The following is an 18,218-nucleotide window of genomic DNA, read 5'->3' as shown; positions in this document are numbered from 1 at the left end:
GTGAGCTAAGTCTCGACAACATGTCAAAACTCAAATGTCCAAGTCTCCTATGCCACTTCCACAGATCAGAAGAAGGACCAGTCAACAAGCAGAAAGAAGGGCCAAAAGGAGTTCTAGAGAAATCGACCAAGAAAACTCGGTCACGAGGAACGATCCAGCAAACCAGGTCTCCTCTGGATTCCAAAACATGAGCACGACCAGTCAGACCGGTTCGTTGCACCGATCAGACCGGTCCCTAACTATGTGGATTGTAGTTTTTCTCGATCGCTTCCGTGTTTTCTCTCGCCTGTTCCTAGAGCTGATTTGTGTTGGTTTAGCTCTTCTATAGCTACTCCACACCTCATCTAGGATTTGAGGGTTTGTGGTGATTTTCGGGATATAAGCCGACGGATCAATTTTGAGAGAAACTTTGATCGGCTCCCATTCACCCCCCTCTGGTCACCAGTTTCGGTCCCTCAACATGTTTCTTGCTTGGAGTTTTGGAAGAGGTATACGCTGGCCTTGCTCTCATGGGTGGTGATTTGGATTTGTCGAAGGTGAACGGTCAGATTTGGCCTGCGACAAGTGCTGCTCGTTGTGGCTTAGGCAAAGGAAGAAAGAAGAAAGAAAGAGATGATAATATGACGGACACTTTGAAGGAAAAGGATGAGGTGAAATGGAGGAATGCGCGAGCAAGCGCATGGATGGGTGAACAACCCTCAAAATGGATTTCCAAGCTAGGATGGATCATGCGACGAGCTTTCCCTGAAAATGGGGCAGAGGGAAACATGACCTGCATCTATAGATGAGTATTTTTAGGAACAGGTCTTGTTTCGGTTCCCTCTTGAAAATATATTTCTAGGGCAGCTCACCCTCTTGAAAATCCGTTTTAGGGGTGCATGAATCGCTACAGTAATACCTACACTTTTTGGGTGGGTGGGGGTGCGCTTTTCATCGGACCCTAAAAAATGGAGGCACGTCTACTTTTTTTTTTTTTTGTAGTATGTAGCGCGCGCTTGACCGTCATGAACGGTTCCATGCAAACTGCTGAACCTGCCATCGGTGCCCTCGATGGTGGCGTTCCGGTTCTTTCCCCACTGCGGCAGGCCGCTGTACTTGCACTGCCATCTGCATCTCGATCTCATCCACGACATCCAAGTTTTGCCACTGCCCGGCCTATGAACAAAATAGTGCCCCTTATCGTGCAGGGATTTTCATGTGAATTGGCCCCAAGGTACATCCAACTTATTTTGGCTGGTTGTCCCATAGTTTGAACCCAAATTTTGGATCTTTCCGCATTTAAATTGGTGCTGCTGCTGCATTCATTTGATAATGGTGCAAGATATGGAACCATGCATACAACAAAACCAACTCATCATTAATTTAGAAGGGCGCACAGATTCATGTAATAAATAATCTACACCGCCTAAAGATGTGTCTCTCCCTCTATATAAACAAGAGCAATCAAAGCAATATGTGCAAACTGGAACAATCTTCTTCATATGGCAGCGGTCAAGAGCAACGCAGTGAGGTCTCTGTGCGCTGCGCTTTGCATCATTTTGATGATGTCTTCAGCCCTCTCAGCGTGGGTGGAAGGTGTGTATCTAACTGTTTTTTATACTTCTCACATGGTTGAATTCATTATATTCGTGGGATTTACAAAGTGAGATTTGGATTTCATGCACATGCAGATCACACCGAGTGTGACGCTATGAAATCATGCACTGATGCGAAATGCGAGCAAGAATGTCAGAACAAAAGTACAAACCTACCTATTGAACCTGAGTGCACCACACCTAACGAGTGTTGCTGCACATTTTACCGGGAGGAACATAATGTACTGCATCCATAATATGTTTCTACCAAATCTAATAAAATAAAGGTGTCCCATGTGTCCTCTTGTCCGATCCTCTAGTGTTTTTTTACTACAAAATTCCATGCTAATAAATGTTGTATACATGATTTTATTTAAAAACATTTCTAAATGCATTTAATTTGATACATTCAAACACCAAGTGAGTATCTATTGTAGGCTTACATTTAGTTGAGTGTACCAGATCTACTACTTTCACTACTAGAAAACGGGCCTTGGGCACCGGCTGAGAAAGACCAAAGGCACCGGTTGGGAACCCTCAACCGCGACCATTGGCCTCTACTTAAGACACCGGGTTTTTCAACTGGTGCTTTAGGCTTCCATTGGTACCAGTTGGAAATACCAGCCGGTACCAAAGAGGTTTCCACGCTGACGTAAGGTGGCAACCCCTTTGGTACCGGTTGGTATTTCCAACCGGTACCAATGACATTTTCCTTTTTTTCCCAAATCCAATTTTGTTTGTTATATTTATTACTGTTTATTATTTTATAATTGCTAAACGCACTCAAGCTCTACAGTACTCTACGTTCATTGGTTGTTCGTGTTCGTTTTCAGAGAATATTTAAAACTAACTAAAAGTGAAATGCGAGCATATAATTAAGCTAATTAGATGAACTAATATATTTACAAATTTACAAACATCAATGCATAATGTTTAAAAATATTTACAAATGTACAAGTCATGTTAGCCGTCCAACTACTAGTCCCCTTAGGATGTCGATGAAAGTCCTCTATAGATGTGACCGTCGTGGTAGAACTCGCCTCTAGGATCCAAGATCTCGTTCAAAATAAATCCGGCGAGCTGCTCGCACACGGCGTTGATCCGATCAGTAGAGTAATATTCATCCCCCATTTGAGACATCTATTATTTAGGAAAAAAGCATTAACATTATGTGCGTTAGTACAATTATGAAAATATACTAGTGAACGGTTTGGACGTACTCTCGTTTCTTCATCAGTAGCCTTCCCGCATGAAGTCATGATGTGCAAGTAGTCGCATACGTAGTACCCGCACCAATCAGTTCCTTGTTGTTGTCTCGCACACTTAAGGAGAAACAAATAAATTACTCAATTTAGAACAATTTGGGATTATATACTTAACTAGACAAATCTTTATGAATGAAAATACCGGATAATCCATGTTAACGTTCAGTTCGGGCCTCCATTGACCACGTCCTTTGTTATTTTTCACAAATTTTTTCCAAACCCTGCGCTCAAAGTTAAGTTTGATATTCATGAATTGTTATTAACAGAAAAAAGATTTGATTGTGCAAACTGAACTTACCTGTTCAAGGGATCTATGAACTTACAGTGAGTTCACGGCAGTTTGGAGGGGGGAGGGGTTGGTGTATTTATAGGCGTGGCTCAAAGGCACCGGTTGGTGCTCAACAACCGGTGCCAAACAAAAGGCATAGGCACCGGTTGATGTTACCAACCAGTGCCTTTGTTGTGGGCACGTGGCGGCACCGGGCCATGGCAAAACCCGGTGTCATTGTCCACCCTTTAGGCACCGGTTGGTTCCACCAACCGGTACCTATTCCTCCTTGTGCTTTTGGTACCGGTTGGTGGCACTAACCGGTTCCTATATTGAAGTTTTGGTACCGGGTGATGCTTTAACCCGGTACCAAACCCCTTACCTTTGATCGCCGCTGGCGAAAGGTACCAGCTGCTTTTGCAGCCGGTACTGATGTGTGGCATTTTGGCCAGGACTTTTGGCCAGGACTTTTGGCCAGGACTTTTGCAACAGCAGCTGGTACTTTTGGCCAGGACTTTTGGCCTGTTTTCTAGTAGTTTTGGGATGAGCCCACGTAAAATGCAACTCTAGCTAAAATAAACGGGGCTGGAATAAAAATATAAAAAATAGATAGGAGCTTCCCTTGCTGCCTTCGGTCAAAAAAGAAAAGAGAAAAAAATTAGTGTGGCACTATAAAATGGATGTATCCATATATATTCATTTTTCATTGATTTTCTCTATCTGATTCCGCAACCATATTCGACAATATCTAACTATGTGTATATCTGGCCATGTGAATCGAAATTATGTAAAAGTATATCTCTATGATTAAGGACAAAAGATATTATATATAGTATTAAAAGTGACAATTTATCACAAAAACATTTAAAAGTTATCTTCCATGACTAATGATTAATAATATTTTTGACTGAAGTAATATTTTTGAACTCAAGAGTGCTGGGTGCTACTTAGGTGCTGTAACCACTATGTTAGAGGCCCTTCCATAATGACAAATGATGTTAATTTTAATATTACTACTGTTGTGTCCATTGAAACTATATAAAGCTATCTCTTCTTTAATGACCAATGATATTAATTTAATAATAAATATTTATATGAAGATTAATTATAAATTGAAATACTTAAAGCGGAGATACGAGAAAAAAATACGAGAAAACATAGTACTCATTTTAAGATCTAAGGACTAAACTGTAAATAAAATAGTTCTTGGATCTTAAAACGATTACTATTTTTTCTCGTATAAATAGCCCTGTTGTGAGCGGTTCTTCAGTTTACCGCGACCCTTAAAAATCGATACCGACACGGCGACACAAAAGAAAAAAAACAAAAACTGACAATTCAACTCAGTTCAGCTTGGTGATAGGCTTTTTTGGGGAAAAAATACCCACCCTATCCTCCATGCAGCAGAGTCAATGCCTCCCAGTCGCCAAAAGAAACTTGAGCTGCACCGGTAGGGACCGGAGAGAAGAGGAGCAGGACGTGCTGCATGCAGCATGCCTGCATAGCCGTGGCTGGCCCAAGGGCGCAAAGAGAAGCATTGCAAGGCGGAGCCGCACAGGAGCCTGGGCATGCGCGGGAGAGCAGGGCATGCGCAGCATGGTGGACTTGAAGCCCATTTCTAAGTAGAATTGCATGACGCCATAGAAACTATGTCGCAGTGGCACTCATGTATCCTGGATCAATGTGGTTTGTGTGTCTGCGACTGCGACAAAGGAAGAGAAGCAATGAATTATCAAATAAACAGGATGCGTTTTCTCTTTTGTTTGTTTATTATTGCTGCATCATTTGAAATGTGGGGTCTACCTTAGAGCCGGGATCCATGCAAAATCAAATTGTATTTTCTAACAATTCTTTCTGAATTTTGATGCCCAAGTGAAACGAAAGAACAGAAGAAGTTTGTATAGAACAGATCATACAGAGATGGTAGAAATTAAATCACCAAAAAATTATTGCTTGTTATCGACTCTAAGTCGTTCAGAAATGCAAGTGACCTCCGTCCGTAGCAACGCATGGACATGTTTGATAGTATCCTTCAATGTATATAGATTGGTTTCCGTTGAAAGGAAACAAATAGCCGATTCGTCGGATAGTAAATAGCTGAATTATCGGCAGCATATATGGAAACATTGGAGCGGGTACGATGGGCAGGTAGGAAAAATTTCGGTGAAAAAAATAGGAGGAAACAGCAGAGTCATTTTAACATGCGGTTTTCACCACTTTCCAACACTTTCCAATAACCCCCTCGACATGCTAGGTGGGACCTCTATGAGAGGTATGCGGGAATTGTTTTGGTGAGAAACATTTTCAATTGTTTAGGATCTTTATAGTATAGATACACTATTGAAGTATTTATTGATAAATGTACTCATACTTTAGTCTCTATTTTCTTATTTATTTTTCTACAATAATCAATAAAGAAAATATGTAAATAAAATCTTCTAATATTATTAGATATCCAGATTTGAGTTATTCATTTTACATTCATATTCGAGAACAATTGAATTTGAGTTAAAATGTGGTGAAAAGTGCTATCAGGATTCGATTCCATGCGAATCCGATTCAATTGTAACCAGACAAAGAGCAGAGCTTCGCTGGCTTATACTCGCAAACCACGTTCAGCACCGGCTGAACTACTAAACGAGCAGCTCCAACAGACTAGCCAAAAGAGATTGTTTAGGTAAAAATAAAGATTAGAAGGTGAAAAAGCTTTCCAAGAGACTCGGCATCCACCTCTCCTCGCCATCACGCTCGTCATCCGAGCGGCCTCGCTAGCCAAAATTGGCGAGGGCGGTGCCCTCGCCATCCCTCTCGTCCCGCCCGCTCCCGGCATCTCTCGCACTATCCCGGGCTCTCCCGCGCCCTCCCCCTCCTTTTTGGTGCGCTTGCCCCCGTCGTCGTGCCCTGAGCTCCCGCGGCTGGTCGTAGTCGTAGCGTGAGCACTGGCGGTGGTAGTTCTTCTCGGTCGGCCGTTGGCACTTGGGGTAGTGCTTGGTTCTTCTCCACTTGAAGTGCCGGAGCAGGACGGCGGCGAGGCTAAATGGGATCGAGAGGAGGTACTGCTCGCCCCGCAGCCGTGCCTCGCCGGCGCCCGCCCCGGCCCCTCGCCGACTGAGGAAGAAAAAAAGCTTCGGAAAAATAATTTGCGTCTGGTATGTGTGTCTGATCTTCAGCGCTCCGATCTGAGCAACGCTGCCCATCTTGTTGTTTGTTTTTGCTCGATCCAATGCAGTACGAAAGAGTCCCAGCCTCCCAGGTGAATGGAACTTTGTGGAAAAGGGCAGGTTGTTAAGATCTGATGCAAAATTGTTGCAGCAAAACCGGGAGAGAGGGGCCGGCTGGAGGAGGAGACTTGCGGGTCTCCTGTCCCGGCCAGCGCGCGCAGCCGTCCGCCGGCCGGGAGAGGAGGTGCGGCTGGCCGTCGGGACTGAGAACGGGGGAGGGGGAGGGGGAGGGGGAGGAGGAGAGTGAGTGGATAAGGTGGGAGGAAAGAGATGATGAGTGGGTCCCACTTGTCAGTGCAAGTGGAAGAGTGAATTTATGATGGATAGCTAAGAGATTTGAAGAGTCGGTTGGTTTACCATTCGATTATGGAGCTGTTTAATTTTTTACAAACCTTCAAAAACTCTAAATTTAGCTAGGATTATACCTAGTCTCCTGGAGTTTAAGACCTCAAATATGTAAATTCCTAACTTGGGTTTAAAACAACCGGGATATATCCCATCTCATCTTGTTTTCTACTTTTGTTTTTGCTCATCCCATATTTAACATGGATATCCTGTATTTATAGTATAGGAGTATAAATGGAAAATGAGGATGCATCTGCGGGAAAAAAATCCAAATAATTATTCATACAAAAAACCAGTTATATTGTATACTACCACCTGGTAGTATTATGCACCGTAAAAGGCCTCTATTGGAATCCGTGAGCTAATAGTAGTCATCAATCCTTAAAGCAGCTATAGTAGCGTAGCAAACTTTTAGCCAATCACCTAGCTAACTAACCATCATCTCATTACCTGAGAAGCTGGAAATTCTTGAAGGCATCCAAGTTTTGCACTGCTAAATTACCAAAATACTAATAGTGCCCCTTATTGTGCAGTATTTATCACTGAATCGACCCCAAGGTATCCAACTTATTTTGGCTGGGTTGGTCGCATAGTTTAAATCCAGATTTTGGAGGATTTCCACATTTGAATTCGTGATGCTGCTGCATTTATTTTATAATGGAGCAAAGATATGGAACCATACAACAAAGGTAGCTCAACATTAATTTAGATGTGGTCACAGATATTCAAGATGTGTCTTAATTTGCCTCTATATAGACAAGAGCAAGCAAAGCAATATGTACGTGCATACCGACCGGAACCGAATAGCTAGAGGCACACCAATAGTGTTCTTCATATGGCTGTGGTCAAAAGGAACATAGTGAGGTCTATGTGTGCTGCGCTTTGCGTTCTTTTGATGATGTCTTCATCAAACCCTCTCAGCCCTGGTGGAAGGTGTGTACCTAACTGCTTTTCGACTTAGTACTATGGTTTCATTATAGTCGTGGGGTTTAGTGAGATGTGGATTTTATGCACATGCAGATCACACGTCGTGTGACCCTATGGGCCCATGCACTTATAAAAAATGCGACACTGAATGTTCAGAGAAGAGCAAAAAGGTTAACAACCTGCCTTTTCGTCCTAAGTGCGACACACCTAAGGAGTGTTGCTGCGTATTTATTTTATCGGGAGCAACAACCGCCCCCGCTCGTCACTGGTGATGTTGGAACAATTGCCATTGCGGAAATGGATCTCTTGATTGAATAGTGTTGAAAAGGATTGATCCATGCCGATGGCTAGATTCATTTCGTGGATGCAGCCAATACCATAATGCTCTTCCATGTAATGAATCCGTAGTATGTTGCTGCCCAAATCTAATAATAAAATAATTGTGCCCCATTGTCCTTTTGTCCTCTAGTGTTTCTTTTTTGGAAAAAAATAGATATATACCTGAAAGATTGCAAAGTTAGATATATACCATCCTGACACACATGTCATTGACTCATGTGAGCCTCACATGTAAGTGAGATAGAGATTGTATATATCTAACTTTGCAATCTTTTAATGGTACAGATCCAAACTTCCTTCTTTTTTTTTGTCTCAAACTCCATGCTAATAAATGTTGTATCCACGATTTCTTTTAAAAATTTTAGAATACAACGACCATGAGTTATTGTATATCAAGCTTCTAATTTCCCTTACCATTAATCAATAATCATCAACAACACGAGCACTCAACCAGTAAAATAAAACAGTAAAATAATGCTAGGTTGTATTTTAGCAATCACCTAGAATTAAAGTTCTGGATTGCTAAATACATCTGAGCATTCCTAGCTTCCTCACACTCTATTTTTTTTTAATTTTCTCCATCTCACCAATCAAAGGAAGTGTTGCTTCTTCTCTGCCTCTGGTGCTCTCATTGGCGAGGTTAGTATTCGGGGTTCCAGTTTGGGGGGGGGGGGGGGGGGGGGGGGGGGTTGTGCTTCGGTGAGCTCTTTATTGCCGAGTTTAGAGGGAAGACCCGGTGGTGGGCCGGTCCGGACAGTGAAGAGGCCCGTTGGACCAGGTAGGGGTGGGGGTCGCGACGGTGGTGGCGGAGGGAGCGGGAGAGGGTGGCTGCCGCAGGCGGGGCTATGGTCTCGTCGGAGAACTGGCGAGACCGTCACGGCGGGTAAGCAGGTTGTCCTGGTGGCGGTGGGGCAGATAGCTCAAAAAAATTAAAGGAGAGACACATAAGGAGGAAGATGAAACACTCGACCCCATGGAGATGCGGCCGGTGGCGGCGATAGGAGCGTGCAGCGGCGCGTTGCCGTGCGTCCTGGGCCGGCGGCGTCTCTGGCGTGGCGCAGGGGCGGGTGAGGCGACCGTTGGTGGTAGGCCCTGTTGTTGGTGAGGTCTCATTCTCCCTTGCTTCTCTTCGGCTTCCGGCGGCCATATTTGGGACCAGCAGCTGCTTCCATGTGCCGGCGGCCGTTGTGCCAGTGCCATGGTTGATGTCACGGGGATGGGTCTGTTGAGCTCAAGGAGAAAACCTGGACGACGATGTGCACGGGCGTCGCTACCTTTCTTGGAGGCGTCCTCGACCTCTTCGTCCTATTCGGCGTCATGACCTTGATGAAGGTGAAAACTCAACCTAATTCGGGCTGACATTGTCAGCGCATTCGGCGTCATGACCTTGATGAAGGTGTTGTCAGGCAGATCCAGCACCGTGGGAGAAAGCAAGGTCGTTTTTGTGATTGTTGAGAGGATGTGCTGAGTGGTTGTTTGTGGTCGTGTTTGAGATCGACTCAGTGCGGTTTCCACATGACAGAGTTTGTGAGGCAACATAAGGCTGTTTCATGGTAAGATGATTCCGACATGAAAGTTTCTAAGTAGACGACAGATGGAAGGAGTTGTTGCTGCTAGGATACAACCAGTTTGAAGCGAAGACATGGAGAAAGTTTAAAGCTTAGTCTTTCTTTTTTTTTTCTTCCATTGTCTTTTAGCTTCATATCTTGTTAGTTTTCGGTTCTCAGTTTTGAAATTTTGAGTCTAAGAACTTGTTGTAACTTTTGGCTATATATATACATATGTGGATATAGAGGCCGGATTTGTATTCATTATCTAAAAAAATAAGGAGGAAGATGAATGAAGGTTAAATATTATGTCCTAGCTGTTCGATCTGTATCGTGTGTCCACTGAATACGGGTGTCTTGGGCTCGAGAGAAATGCTTGAGTACCCCATGGCCAGCGGATGCGTCTCGGCATCGTGCGCCTTCAGCGTGGGCACGCGACCAATGACAGCCCATGACTGGATCTTCTTGCCCGCGCCACTGCTCCCCTTCTGACCCCGCGCCGCCGTTGGTGCCCCTCCTCTCCTTCTCCCCTCTATCCACTGCTCACCCCCGCGCCGTCGTCCTCCACCGTCTCTGGCGCCTCACACTGCTGAATCCGCAGTCACCACCGTATCATTCGCTGCCCTAACCCGGCTCTGCCGGGGAGCTCCCCTCGGATCCTTGCCCCCGCCCCTCCTTGTCTCACCGGTTGTCCAACCACCGTCCCTGACCGGCGGCGTCCCCGCCGCCGTGCCGCACCGCCTGTCAACCCGCCTCCGCTGCCAGGCCTACATGCAGCCACCACGCCCTTTTCTAATGTCGTCGGCAAATGAATTTCCTCGGCAGGTCCCAACCCGAAACCCTAAACCCGATGGTGGCAGGAGCGGTGGCGGCGACGGCGGAGGAAGAGGAAGGAGACATCGCCGGCGAGGGGATGACTAGAGCGGCGACGCAGGGGAGGAGGAGGTCAGCTCGGCATGTGGTTCCCACACTTTCCTTGTCAATGACAGGCTGACAGAGCCACAAAGTTTATGGGTTGCCATAGCAGTTGATGGTACCGAAGGATCATATGCTTACCACGCCACACACGTACGGCGCGAATACAAAGGCCTAGCATGCCATACTTGCAAGAAATCTGTCGATCGTTATCCAGACAAACCCAATATTTTACCTATCCATCATCTGGATGCTTGCCACTATAAACCAATGGCAGCATTCCCTGGTCATCATCGCCGACTACGCGAAGGCCGGCGCCCAAGGCGAACGATGCCCATGCATGGCCTCCTGGTCAACGATCATCGTCGTCGTCGCCGTGGTGTCCCAATGCCACCTCGCCGGGGCCAGCCCCCCGCCAACGGTGGTCCGGTGCGCCGGGTCCGGTGGCTGCACCGTGACCAACGCGTACGGCGCGTTCCCGGACCGCTCCACGTGCCATGCGGCGGCGGCCGCGTTCCCGGCGTCCGAGCACGAGCTCCTGGCCGTGGTTGCCAACGCCACGGCGGCCGGGACGCGGATGGAGGTGGCAACCCGGTTCTCACACAGCGTGCCCAAGCTGGCCTGCCCCGCCGGCAACCAAGGTCTCTTCATCAGCACCGAGTTGCTGCGCCGCGTCGTCGCTGTGGATGCCGGCAGGATGGAGGTCACTGTCGAGGCCGGCGTCACGCTGGGCGAGCTCATCGACGCCGCGGCGGGGTCGCCGGGCTGGCGCTCCCGTACACGCCCTACTGGCTTGGGCTCACGGTCGGGGGAATGCTCTCCACGGGCGCCCACGGGAGCTCCCTGTGGGGGAACGGCTCCGCCGTGCACGAGTACGTCGTCGGGATGAGGGTCGTCACGCCGGGGCCGGCGAGCTAGGGCTACGCCAAGGTGAGGCTGCTCGCCGCCGGCGACCCTGAACTGGACGCGGCCAATAAGGTGTCCCTCGGGGTGCTCGGGGTCATCTCTCAGGTCACCTTGGCTCTGCAACCCATGTTCAAGCGCTCCGTGAGGTTCGAGGAGCACGTCGACTCCGACCTGGCGGAGCGTGTCGTGGCGTTCGCGAGTGAGCACGAGTTCGCCGACATCATCTGGTACCCCGGCCACCGCAAGGCCGTCTACCGCGTGCCGGTGAACACCACCGGCGACGGTGTTAACGACATGGTCGGCTTCTGGCCCACCCCAACATTCTTCATTGAGACCTTCAGGCTCGCCGGTACGGCTCCTCATTTTATATGCAACTCTTCACTCTTGCAATTCATTCCATGGTGTACTGAGACGACGTGTTGTCGTTGATGCTTGAAGAGGAGCACATCGAAGCCAAGAATGTCAGTAGCTCAATGCCCAGGCAAGTGGGAGAAGAGAAGCTTATGGCGAGGTCGAGGCCCAGAAGAGCAATCAGTGACTCGTTCGTTGGCCCAGATTGGACTTTCTAGTGCTTGCGTGCTTGCATGCACTTGTATCGGGCCCAGCCAATGTTTTGCTGATAGGCTATATATATACAGGAGAGGAGAGAAGAGAGAGATTATCAATTATTGTAACACAAGATATATTTTCTTCTTGCTCCCGAAGCAAGCAAGCGGACGTCCTGCCGTATGCTCTGCTCTCCCTTCCGTGTTCTTCCTTCCCGAGCTCCTGCTCCCTTCCCAAATTCCTTTCTCTCTTGTGCCCCCACGACCCTGCTGCTAACAATTGGTATAAGTCTAGTTCGATTCTGTGAAGTCATGATTTGCATAGTAGCTTGATTTGGCACAGGATTGGTTTGGTAGAGTCGATCTGGATCTGTCTCCTGTAATTCCCGTCCACGCCGAATCGCTCGTGCACCACCATGTCTCTTGACACCAAGCTCATCCTCGACGCCCTCCGCAAGCGCTTTGACGCATTGGATGCGAGATGGGGGTTCTCCGGCGAGCTGCCTACTCCATCGTTGGCACCCACCGTGTCCCCGCCGACTACTTCAGCAGCACCCACCGCTACACCAACTGTGTGGCTACCCGTCCAGCCTGATGCGTCGGCATGCACCTCACCTCCAGTGGCTTGTGGTGCAGAGGATGTCATCACCAGCACCACGCCCGCAGGGTGTTCGCGACACATGTTTTTTGAGTTTTAGGGCATAGGCCGCCGTCTTAAGCATTGCAGAAGACCGTTTTTAGCGGTTTACAGTTCATGAAACGATGGCATCCCATCGATTACAGGAAGCAGCTTCGTGCTTCAAAAGTTCGGAACAACAAAAACAAACTGATTGAACTGGAAACTATAGATAAAACCCAGACTCACTTTCCTGTACCATATCCATCCATACTGGAAACTACAGATAAAACCCAGAATCATTTTCCTGCACCATCCTTCTGATATCCACCCATCTGTTTGTGCCTGCGACTTCCTTTAGGTCTTCTCCCCCTTGCACGAACCACTGCTGTAGGTCGGGTGGAATGGAGATATCCCAGTTCGCCGCGTTCTTGGTTAGGAAGTTGATCCATCCCATCTGGCGGAGCTCAGTGTAGTCTCTCTGGTCCTTTTGCACATGTCTTTAAACTTGCTATGCAGTTCATCAAAGTCTCCTTCTTGTCCGGGGTTCACAGAATTGACACAGAATTATCCAATCCTGCGCCAACCCCACAATCATCTGCAGTAGGTTTCCCGTGGAAGGCCAGGGAGCATTCTGAAAACATATGTTATTTCTTAGTTTCCATAAACCCCAAAGAGTAGCAAAACTAATCATGTTAGTCAACGGGTTTTTTTATTACTCAGTCAGCAGGATCATATGGATTCAAAGCTACCACCCTAGCCTGGTGCCTGCCACCAGTGGCGAATCTAGCAAACATATCTAGAGGGGGCTCATCTCCCTTCTCATCTTCTTCCTCCCCTTCTTTTCTTCTTCTCCCCTTCTTCTTCATAATTTCTTCCTAAAAATAAAGGGAGGACTTAAGAGGGTATCCATTGATATTGGGGAGGTAGGGGGGCTTGATCCCCCCTAGCCCCCCCTTGGATCCGCCCCTGCTTGCCACTTGAGAAATTGTGTCCCAGAGCCTAACAGCTACTACAGAATAAAAAAAATAAGTGCTGGCAAGTCTCCTTTTCGACACATGTTCTCACTCCAACACCGGCAACCACCGCGTCCCCGCCCACTGCTTCACCTTCGGCAACAACCACCGTTGCTTCCTCTACGTCTTTTGTAGCAGCCGCCGCCGCCACGACCGTCGTCCTCAACTCCGGCAGCAAGGACAGCACGATGCCTGCGACCCCCTTATCGGCGTCCTCGACGGCATCGACGAATGTCCGCACAACCTGTTGCCCCGTCATGCTTCCTAGCACCAGCGGATCAAGCGCCAGCTGCTCCGAGTGCACAAGATGCGACCCCCACCAACTCGCCCATCAAGTGTTCGACAAAATGTTTCAGCTGCAATGTTGACGAGCTCAAGTCTGTGGACACCACTATCTGGACTGCGTCAACAACCTTGCTTCTCTTCACGGTGGAGATTTTCACTGGACATCACCAATATGAATTCGGTCTCAGGGAGACAGACCTGGACGATCATCTGGTGTTTGACAAAATGAAGAGAAGGTACATCAACCCTATTACCCCTGCTTTATCAGTTGGTGTTGTTGGGACTGCTATCTATATTCCTGCAGACTACAAAGTGCTTGAGAAAATGACTATTCAGAATTCAGTAATCCTAGAGCCAGTGCATGCTATTTTGGTCGACATAGGACCTTGGCCACCCCCTCTGAAAAATAAGAACACATTATTCAGTGTCTCCATCGATTCACATTTTTGTTTAGTCCTGTCATTCAGTTGTGGTCAGGAAGTTGTGAAGCACGTACCACCGCGACCTCCACCTACACAACGGGTTCTTCTAATGCTGAATGCTCAACTCAGGCCAATACCCCGGCCATCCTTTTGTTATCATATAGTTGCATTGCAATTAGAGGATTTCCTAATGTTCAATGGTCTACCTATTGTCATCACTATATGTTCAAACCTTCCTACCTTGTGGCATTTCAACTATTGCTGGGCATCCACTATTTGTCAAGTCCTTATTTTCAGTTGGAGTCCATGCTTACTGTTAGAATTAATTACCCTATTAGCTTGGCTACCCTACTAGCTTGGCTCTTTGGGTCCCGCGCCACTCCAGGCTGGCTTGGCCCTTTGGGCTCCCTCTCTTCTCCTATATATATATATATATATATATATATATATATATATATATATATATATATATATATATATATATATATATATATAAACTCTCCTGTAATCACACGTTGTGTAATCTAAGCCTTTCGGCGTTCCTCCAATATAGTATCAGTTGACTAATCTGGTCCTGGACCCTTCCTCTCCCACCACTCCTTCCGCCTTCCCCCCTCGTCGCCCGCGCCCGACTCCTCGGCCGCCGCGTCCGACACCCCGTCGCCCGAGCCCGACCCCTCGGCCGCCGCGCCCATCGCGAGCTGCGCGCCCTTCCGGCTGCCGCGCCCATGGCCTCCACCTCCAACTCTGGCGCCCCTGCCGCCGCCGCCGCCGCGAAGAAGCTCCGTGACGAAGCTCTCGCCGCCGCCACGGCGCTGGAAGCGGAGGCCGCTTCCTTGGAATCCACCAACACCGAGCGCAGCCAGCAGCTCAAGGAGGATGTCGTCCTCCTCAAGTCCGTCGCCGCTGCCCAGGAGCGTGTCCGCGCCGCCGCCGCCGCCCTTGAAACGGAGCGCGCGCAGGCCGACACCCTGGAACAGCAGGCCGCCGCCCTCCGGAATCGTCTCCGCCCGGAAGATCCCCACGACGACGCCTCCCAGGCCGACGACGACCACTCCATCCTCTCCGATGCCACGGCCGTCGCTCGTCTCCACAGTCAAGCCGCCGTCGTCCAGAACATCAGGAACTTGATTCCGATTGTCCTGGATCTCCAGGCCTCCAACTACTCCAAATGGCGCGGCTACGTCCTCCTGATCCTCGTCCGCTTCTCGCTGCAGGACCACGTCCTTAGCGACGCCACCCACCTCAACGATCAGGCGTGATTCCGCATGGACTGCGTGGTCGTTTCTTGGATCTTCAACACCATCTCCCCCGACCTCCTGGACGTCCTCCACGAGCGCAACGACATCCCCGCCCGCACCGCCTGGCTCGGCCTCCTGAACAACCGCGAGTCTCGCGCCATGATCCTCGACGCTGAGTTTCGCACCCTCTCCCAGGGCGCCCTCTCCATCGATGACTACTGCCGCAAGATGAAGAGTATGTCTGATGATCTCGTCGATCTCGGCGAGCCCATTCTGGACCGTACTCTGGTTCTGAACCTGCTCCGAGGTCTCAACGAGCGGTTTCAGTTCATGTCCCAGTTCATCACCCGGCAGCGGCCGTTTCCGTCCTTCGCCGACGTCTGCGCCGACCTCCGCCTCGCCGAGCTCAACATGACGACCCCTGCGGCACCTCCCTCGGCGCTCGTCACCACCTCACCCGGCAAGCCACTTGCCGCGCCGCCACCCGCCAGACTCTCTTCCCCTCGCCCTCCGCAGGGTGCCGGGGGGAGCTCTTCCGGCAACACCCGCGGCCGGCATCGTCGTGGCAGCCGTGGCCACGGTGGCACTCCTGGCGGCTCAACCGGGGGTTCTCCATGGCCCTCCATCTACAATCCGTGGACCGGGTCCATTCACATGTGGCCCGGACCTCCATCCGGTGGTCCTCAAGGCCCACCACCCCGCCCCGGCCCGCCGGCGTTGCCACAGCAGGCGCTGCTGACCGGTGCGCCTCCGGTCCTCTACAGTCCGCCGTCGGTTCCTGGGTCCTTCTACCAGGCACCTTCGCCATGGGACTCCCACTCCCTTGCCGCTGCTTTCAGCACCGTCAACCTCACTCCTCCACCGAGTTCCTCGGACTGGGTTCTTGACTCGGGTGCCTCCTCCCATGTCGCCTCCAACCCTGGTATGGTCACACTGTCCCCCTCTTCCTCCTTTCCTTCTTCCATCATCGTGGGTAACGGTGCCACACTTCCTGTTGTTGGCACCGGCTACTCCACTCTACCCGGTCCATTTCGCCTCAACAACGTTCTTCTCGCCCCTGACATCATCAAAAACCTTCTCTCTATTCGTCAATTCACTATAGATAACCTTGCTTCCGTCGAATTTGACCCTCTCGGTGTTTCTGTGAAGGACCTTCGCACCAGGGATATCCTCCTTCGCAGTAACAGCTCGGGGCCCCTCTACACCTTGCAGCTGCCATCGACGACTTCCGCCCCGTGCACTCTCGTGGCCACTCCCTCCCCCACCACCTGGCATCATCGCCTTGGGCACCCCGGCGCGGCTACTCTGCGGTCCCTCGCCCAGTCGTCCTCTATCCCCTGCGCCAAGCCCGACGACGACTCCCTCTGCCATGCTTGCCAATTGGGGCGTCATGTCCGCTTGCCCTTAACCAGTTCCTCGTCTAGGGCTTCCAAAAACTTCGATTTAATCCACTGTGATTTGTGGACGTCACCCATTGCCAGTGTATCCGGTTTCAAATATTATTTAGCTATTCTTGATGATTCCTCTCATTTTCTTTGGACCTTTCCCCTTTGATTAAAATCTGATACTTTTTCTGTTCTTTCTAATTTCTTTGCTCATGTGCGCACTCAGTTCGGCTGCACCATCAAAGCCGTGCAATGCGACAATGGCCGTGAGTTTGATAACTCCGCCTCTCGCGCTTTCTTCCTTGCTCACGGTGTCTCCCTCCGTATGTCATGCCCTTACACCTCGCAGCAAAACGGAAAGGCCGAGTGCATGCTTCGCACCGCCAACAATGTCACCCGAACCTTGCTCTTCCAAGCATCCATGCCCACGACCTATTGGGCCGACGCTCTTGCCACTGCCACCCACCTCATCAACTGCCTCCCCACTAAGACCTTGAACATGAGCACCCCCTTCTTTGCCCTCCACGGCACATTTCCCTCCTATCATGATCTTCATGCTTTCGGATGTACCTGTTACCCCAACCTCTCCGCCACCGCTCCTCACAAGCTTGCCCCACGCTCAACTCTGTGTGCCTTCATTGGCTATTCCCCAGACCATAAGGGGTACAGCTTCCTCGACCTCACCACCAATCGCATCATCATCTCTCGCCACGTTGTCTTCGACGAAACAACATTTCCTTTCTCTCTCCGCCAGCCTTCCCCTCTTCGGCGGAGCTCGATTTTCTAACTAACGATGACCCTCTACCAGCTCCTTTCCCTCCTACAGGTCTACCACAGCGCATCGATCCCCTCCACCCGGCTTTCCCCAGCCCGGGCCGGCCTCCGCGCTAGCGGTTTCGACCCTGGCGCCTGCAGCTCTGACCCCGTTGCCCGCGGCTCCCGCGGCTCTGACCTCGGCGTCCGCGGCCCAGACCTCGGTGCCCGCGGTCCCGGTCCTGGTCCCGGACCTCCATTCCCATGTGGCCCGGACCTCGGCGCCCGCGACTCTGGTCCCGGACCTCCATTCACATGTAGCCCGGACCCCGGCACCCCCGGTCCCTACCCCGGCACCCCTGGTCCCGGACCTCCATTCACATGTAGCCCGGACCTCGGCGTCCGCGGCCTCGGTCCCGGACCTCTGGACCTCGGCGCCCGCGGCCCCGGTCCCGGACCTCCACTCACATGTGGCCCGGACCCTGGCACCTCCGGCACCCGCGCCCCGGCTCGGGCACCCCTAGCGCCCGCGGATCTGGCGGCACTTCCGGCTGGTGCTGTCCCATCCCGCCAGTTGCCAACTCCCATGGCATGGCAACTCGTGGGAAATCCGGATTTAGGCAACCTCGTGCCCTGCACGCCGAGATT

At 50.2% G+C, this 18,218-nt stretch overlaps 1 long non-coding RNA gene and 1 pseudogene across 1 annotated transcript; both read left to right on the top strand.

Moving 5' to 3' along the window:
* Positions 1 to 5,790: 5,790 nt before the first annotated feature.
* LOC120704834 lies at positions 5,791 to 8,059 on the top strand. Its single transcript, XR_005687696.1, has 2 exons — positions 5,791 to 7,606; positions 7,694 to 8,059. It is a non-coding gene; the product is annotated as an uncharacterized LOC120704834 (long non-coding RNA).
* A 2,682-nt stretch (positions 8,060 to 10,741) lies between these two features.
* Positions 10,742 to 11,876, top strand: LOC120702157 (annotated as a pseudogene).
* The last annotated feature ends 6,342 nt before the right edge of the window (positions 11,877 to 18,218 follow it).

Source organism: Panicum virgatum, chromosome 4K (genome assembly GCF_016808335.1).
Source record: "Panicum virgatum strain AP13 chromosome 4K, P.virgatum_v5, whole genome shotgun sequence".
NCBI classification, from domain to species: domain Eukaryota; kingdom Viridiplantae; phylum Streptophyta; class Magnoliopsida; order Poales; family Poaceae; genus Panicum; species Panicum virgatum.
This window is presented reverse-complemented; position numbering and strand designations above follow the sequence as displayed.